The sequence below is a fragment of the Rhinopithecus bieti genome, unplaced genomic scaffold, assembly GCF_001698545.2.
Source record: "Rhinopithecus bieti isolate Rb0 unplaced genomic scaffold, ASM169854v2 scaffold_33113, whole genome shotgun sequence".
In the NCBI taxonomy this organism is placed as follows: Eukaryota; Metazoa; Chordata; class Mammalia; order Primates; family Cercopithecidae; genus Rhinopithecus; species Rhinopithecus bieti.
This window is the reverse complement of record NW_016814022.1, coordinates 218162-224420: the sequence shown is the minus strand read 5'-3', so window position 1 is coordinate 224420 and position 6259 is coordinate 218162. Positions and strand designations below refer to the sequence as shown.

At 43.7% G+C, this 6259-nt stretch overlaps 1 long non-coding RNA gene across 1 annotated transcript in view; it reads left to right on the top strand.

The window, feature by feature from the left end:
* Positions 1-305: 305 nt before the first annotated feature.
* Positions 306-6259, top strand: part of LOC108513562 (uncharacterized) — a 22297-nt gene continuing 16343 nt past the window's right edge. The window contains exon 1 of the long non-coding RNA XR_001880936.1: positions 306-787. This is a non-coding gene — a long non-coding RNA (uncharacterized LOC108513562). The remainder of the gene's footprint in view (positions 788-6259) is intronic.

Below are 6259 nucleotides of genomic sequence, written 5' to 3'. Positions count from 1 at the left end.
GGTGTAAAGAAAAAACTCACAGCTTTATTGGCTCTCAGGAGACAAAACAAACAGAACAAGATATTCATATTAATGCAAACAATGCAACAAATGAGGGGAAGAATTGCCCGGCTGAAGCGAGGCCCGGCGCGGCCACGGCCGGGGGGCTGATAAGGGCCTGGGTGCCTCTCGCCCGGAAGCCGAGGTTTCCCGGCCTCCCCCCACCCCGGGCGCCGAGAGCAGTTGGTCCCCCCGGCCTCCCGCCGGCAAAGGGGCCCTGGGGTCCAGGCGCGCGGCCCCTGCGTGGCGGCAGGCGGCCCAGGCCATCGCCGGCGTCTGAAGGAGGCCTCCAGTCCAGGCCTCAGGGAAGGGCCTGCCTCGCTCGGCCCCTCAACGCCCCGCCGTGTGGCACTGGAAGGCACCTAAAAGCCCTCCTGGCTTTCTCCTTTCCTCTTTCCCTGGCTTCCCAGGGGCCCAATGCCGGCATCTCAGTTTCCCTTTCCGGCAGGGTCAGGGGTGAGAGGGAGGAATTCTCAGGTGTCACCTTCTCACCCGCCTGGAGGCGGCGGCTAGAGAGACGCCGGGGCACTCTGAAGGGGAGGAAGCGGTGTGCCACGAATTCTCTCTCTTAAATGCTCGCGTTATCACGGAGGAGACTTTATAAACACTTTAAACACAACACCAACCATTTTATCAGCAAAAGCGAGGGGAGGGGGGCGTACAGTAAATGCTGAGAGAGGTTCAAGAAGCCCCGAGACGTTCCCTGCGGAAGGAGAATGGAAGAAAGAAAATTGCGGACGGAAAAAGAGTAAATATTAACTCCACACCTAACCACTTCCCCAGCCCCAAACTAGGAGAGAATCTGCTAAGATTCAACTCCATATCTAGATAGTCAATGTGATGTTAAAAATAGGGTTGCCAAATATTGCATGGAGCATTCTTAGAGTAAAAAAATGGTTATCTACCTGAAATTCAAAAAATTTAACTGGGCATCCTGTATTTTTATTGGCTAAATCTGTCAATTCTAACTAAAAAATATTCTACTGAAGAAACCATACAAGAAGGAAGGCTCATTGTCTGATGTAATCAGGTTATTGGGGACATGTTTAATGGAACCTTGCCTGGAAAAAGAAATTGAGTTTCTCCTACAGCATACTTTTGTAAGCACATGGTAGGGTGGAGGAGGAAGAAATGACTGAAGCGACTTGGAAATGTCCTTACATTATATTTGAGGAGGAAGTGGCAGTCATTGTTGCCACTTCACTAGGAAATGGAGCCGGGTTCCTTTCCTAAGGTTGGCAGACTGGGTCTGGCCCACAGAAACCCTCCATCCCTGGCCGAGAGAGCGTACCCTAGCATGTCTGCAAGTGGAATGTCAGTTACAGTGGTTCCCATGCCGGCATTAGTGCGTATATTTTTTCTAAACCTTGACTATAGAGCCACGTTACCCATTGGTATTTAGTTTATTTTGGAAAAAAAGAGTTGAGAACTTTAAAGGCAAAGTCTGCTTTGAAATGTATGAAAGGCTTTAACTTAGAAATAGATCTCATGAAATAGGGTCTTGCAGATGCTGAAGGAAAAGGCTTTTGCAATGTCAATGATAAAACCTCAGGAAAAACGCAACAAAACAGTGGGTCTTTGCATATTGAAGTGTGTGTGAGAGGGTGAGGAGTCAGAAGGCTGCCTTTCTGGAGGAAGCCTGCTGCTTGCATTGCTTCCCCAGCCCCAGTTAGAGAGAGCTTTTTCAAGCAAGCTTTATCACCCTTACTGATACTTTGGATCCCCAGTGAGCTAGCCTTCCTTTTAAGCCAGTTGCTTGAAGTGGTCTGAATACACCCACACAGGATGCCCCTTTATCACTGGCGGGTAGAGCTATTTAACAGCTGCAAATGGAGAAACTATTTGTCTAATGAGTGCTGTTTTCAGAGTTGATTCACCAACACTCTCAGGGGAAGATAATATAAGGCCGAGACCTCCTTCTGAGCTGCACAGCCATCTCCAGACAGTGAAGGCCAAATGAAGTATTTGGTTGGTTTAGAGAATGTTTTAGTTCCAGATCGATAGTTTTAGAAAATACATAAGCTCACTTCCAGTTCATGCTGGTTAGCTATTTTTTTTCCCCCAGACAAACTCTAACCTAGAATTCACAGTTAAAAAACTTAGCACTGTGGTTTGGCAGTTATGGTAAGTTTAACTCCATACTCTAGAGGTACGAATCATTTTTTATCTTCTCTCATGTTAGTTTGTGTCTACAAAAATATGTTCCATGACTTGCTCTTCCCTCATTGGAGCAGGCCAGAGAGATGCTCAACACCCAGTGGGTTAAAGTGCCTCTTTTCCAAGCAGAAATGGACTGGGGCCCTTGTTAGAGTGGTGATAAATTGACAACATTGATTGATTGATTAAGATGGAGTCTGGCTTTGTCCCCCAGGCTGGAGTGCAGTGGCGCGATCTCAGCTCACTGCAGCCTCTGCCTCCCAGGTTCAAGCGATTCTCCTGCCTCGGTCTCCCGAGTAGCTGGGACTACAGGCATGCACCACCACACCCAGCTAATTTTTGTATTTTTAGTAGAGACAGGGTTTCACCACATTGGCCAGGCTAGTCTCGAACTCTTGACCTCAGGTGATCCGCCTGCCTTGGCTTCCCAAAGTGCTACGATTACAGGCGTGAGCCACCTCACCTGACCGACAACCTTTAAATATAAACCCCACTCCAGTGTCAGGTAATGTCAGGCCCCCTCCTCTCTCTGTGGTTCATTCTTTTGTGTAAAAAGACTTCGGGTAGGACTTAGGCTTCCTCTGAAACAAAGTACAAAGTCAGTGAAAAACTATATTTTATTTGAGGTAGGAGTTGGTCATGGAAAAAACAATAGATTGAAAAAGACAGGAGAGCTTGAGTTGAGTTCCAACTATTTGAGTAGGTGTGAGGGACTCATTTATTCTCCTTAGATACAGTGGGGTATTTTTTATTGTTTGTTTTGTCCACACAAAAAGAAAGCTGAATTAGGCAGTCTTTAATATTTTCTTATTTTATTTATTTATTTATTTTTTGAGACGGAGTTTCACTCTTGTTGCCCAGGCTGGAGTGCAATGGCGCGATCTCGGCTCACTGCAACCTCCGCCTCCCAGGTTCAAGCGATTCTCCTGCCTCACCCTCCCTGGTAGCTGGGAGTACAGGCATATGCCACCATGCCTGGCTAATTTTTTATTTTTAGTAGAGACAGGGTTTCTCCATCTCTTGGTCAGGCTGGTCTTGAACTCCTGACCTCAAGTGATCTGCCTGCCTCGGCCTCCCAAAGTGCTGGAATTACAGGTGTCAGCCACCACGCCCGACCAATATTTTCTTATTTTAAAAACAACTATTCCTTGAATTATTTTAAAGCGAGAAGTCATTATTTGTACACTCCTTCCAAAGGATATTAACAATATCCATTATGCTTAATTTATTATTCAAAACAAGTTTTTCCTAATAAGCTCTAAACAACAAAGGACACATGGGCAAGTGCCAGGATATCCAGGCCTTCTAGATTCCAAGGGGACATTCAACCATGGGAGATGGGTTAAACGTCAAAGGGTTGCATAATCAGGTGCAGATTCTCCGGAGATGTGTGAGTGACTTTGAGACAGACATACCCTGTATAGGCAAGACAAGGGGATAACATGTTTGAGAACTTCCTTCAGTCCTATTATGGGATTGATACTTCAGAAAAAAGAGGACTACAATAAGATGAAAGCTACAGCTATGCAGTAAATAAACGTGGCATAATCATTCTGAATATTCTAGTGCTTGGTGCACTTTAAAGTGTGTGAATTCATCCATGAGGAGCTCTGAGGATGGAGGAAGTTGGCAATCTAGGAACTGGTTCTAGAAATGACCCAAGAAACTTGCTTCTTTGTATTTTTTCGGTGATAGAAGGTGATGTTTCTTTTAATTTGAGGCCTTCTTCAACTGTAAGCTCCCACAATCTTTGGCTAAACAGACTTCATTCACATTCTGAATCTGGTTTTTGTCTCACACATATTAAATTTTACAAAACAGAAAGAAACAATAGAGCTTATTAGGAAAAACTTGTTTTGAATAGTAAATTAAGCATAATGGAAATAGGCACATGTTTTAGCACAATTTTTCCCCTTTTATACCAATTGAACATTTACATCTTTTTCAAAGTGCTGTGATTTTCCCCTTAAGTCTTAAGCTGGCACCACCCACTTTCAACAAATGAGACTTACATCACTTGTATCTACTGAGAGAAATCATTGTAATACTGTGGATTCCAAATGCACAGCCTTCCAAAAAAGAGTTTTAGTCAGTCACCCCTAAACTGTATAAATCAAATCAATGTGGCATTCTAAGAATCCAAAGACTACCTAATTTCAAAGACAGTGTAAATCAACTGGCAGCTCTGACTGATTTCAAATTATGCCCTGTTTTCAGAGACTGGAAACCTGTACATTCAGAGGTACACCTGACTACATGGTGTGTTATTAAGAGATACGCCCCAGGTGGAGGAATCTTCAAAGCCAATATATTTTCTTTATAACTGGTGTCAAATTGATGTATATATTAAAAAATCTTGGAAAATGATCTCAAAAAGGAAGTAACAGCCCAATGAGCCATATGTTCAGGGAACCTAACAGGTTTCCATTGGGACCAAATTTCACTTCACCTTTTTGTCCTTATGTGCAAATAAAAACTTATCTGTAAATACACCGTTAAAACAGTCATGCAAATTTGTGAGGTCTGTATATTGAGAGGAAATTACACTAAGCCTATAAAAACCAAGTTATTGGAAAATAAATAATTTGGTGAGATACATAACAACATGGAATTGAACTACATTTATTTGAGCTCTATAGATTCACAGCTTTAGAGAGACATTACTTCTATAGAATTGGTTAATGAAGCAAAGGCTGGTGAATAGTTAATAAATTACTTAATTTTGATGCTGATGGAACATCTGAATCTCCATGTTTACATGAATAAATATAAAGTTAAAATTTGTTTTGCTGATAGATAGGTTGCTATTTTAACAGATTCAGACACAAGGGAATTTTCCAAATGCCAGCTAATACTGTAGCACCGAAAAGTCTATATAATACGCCAAGGGCAGAGGCCTGCTTAAGTAGTTTTCCAAAGAGTGGAAAGCAGAAAGCATTAACATTTACTTACACAAAATCCTTTATGTAACTCTTCTAAGATTTTTCAACTTAAAAACTTTAAATCATTTTGTGTGATTTTAGTAGATCTGAAGTTTGCATTCAGCTACTCTATTGGTATGCCTGCGCATATTCTAAAAGGAAAAATGATTCACTCTGTGCACTTGTATAGTTTTTCACATGACTAGAATCAATGAGTATGGTATAAAATAACAAAATTTACTCATTTTAATTTCATTTTTGTGTACTTTTATGATATTACAAAGCAGAATAATATAAATGAAACCTTTGTGTATATATGACTGAGCTTTAGCAAACCTTATTTTAAATTGATTTTTTAAAAAGGAATAATGGTGTGTATAAAGTTATGCAAAGATAAGGGTCAGTAGACGAAACAATTACACTGCACAGGTATTTGGTTACTCTGGCGGTCCATCCACGGCTTACGGGGAAGGAAGTTTTATGATGTTTATAAGGATAGTTTATGTAAACCGTAACAGTAAAAATATTTTAATGGTAGGAATAAAAGTGTCTTTTAAGCGCAATAATCAGCTTTTACAGTCAAAAAGTAACAGGAGGTTGTATCAAATCTCAGGTCCCCGCCTGCATCAACAGGTACCAAAGGCTTCTTTCAGCAGACTCGGGTTCCGATGGATTCTTCGTCGGAGGGGCGGCCAGGGCACTGCTGTTTTTGACCAGCTTCTCTCAGGCCAGAGTATAGAACAGAGCGGCCAGGCGGGGACCTGGGCCTCCGGATCTGCTCCTGCCCCCATCTACCCCGCAGTCTCCGCAGCAGGGGGGAGCGCGGCCCGCTTCTTTCCAGGACCTTCTGTCCCCACCACGGCCTTTCGAGGGAACTCTCGAGGCGCAGACGGCCCCTTAGTAAAGTCTTGGGGTCAGGAGGTCAGGCCTTGGAAGCACGGCTAATGTTAAGGCCCTTTATGTGTCTTCGCAGCGATCATTTAAACCGTGGACCGGTCGCTCTACTGAAAGAGGGGCTTCAGGGGTCTAAGGGCCGCAGCGCGGGAAGCGTTGCAGTGGGGTGCTGACCTCGCCGACTCGCCGCAGGCCAGCGGGGCGCGGCCGCTGCAGGGCGGGTTGGGGCGCCTGGAGGCCTCGGGGTG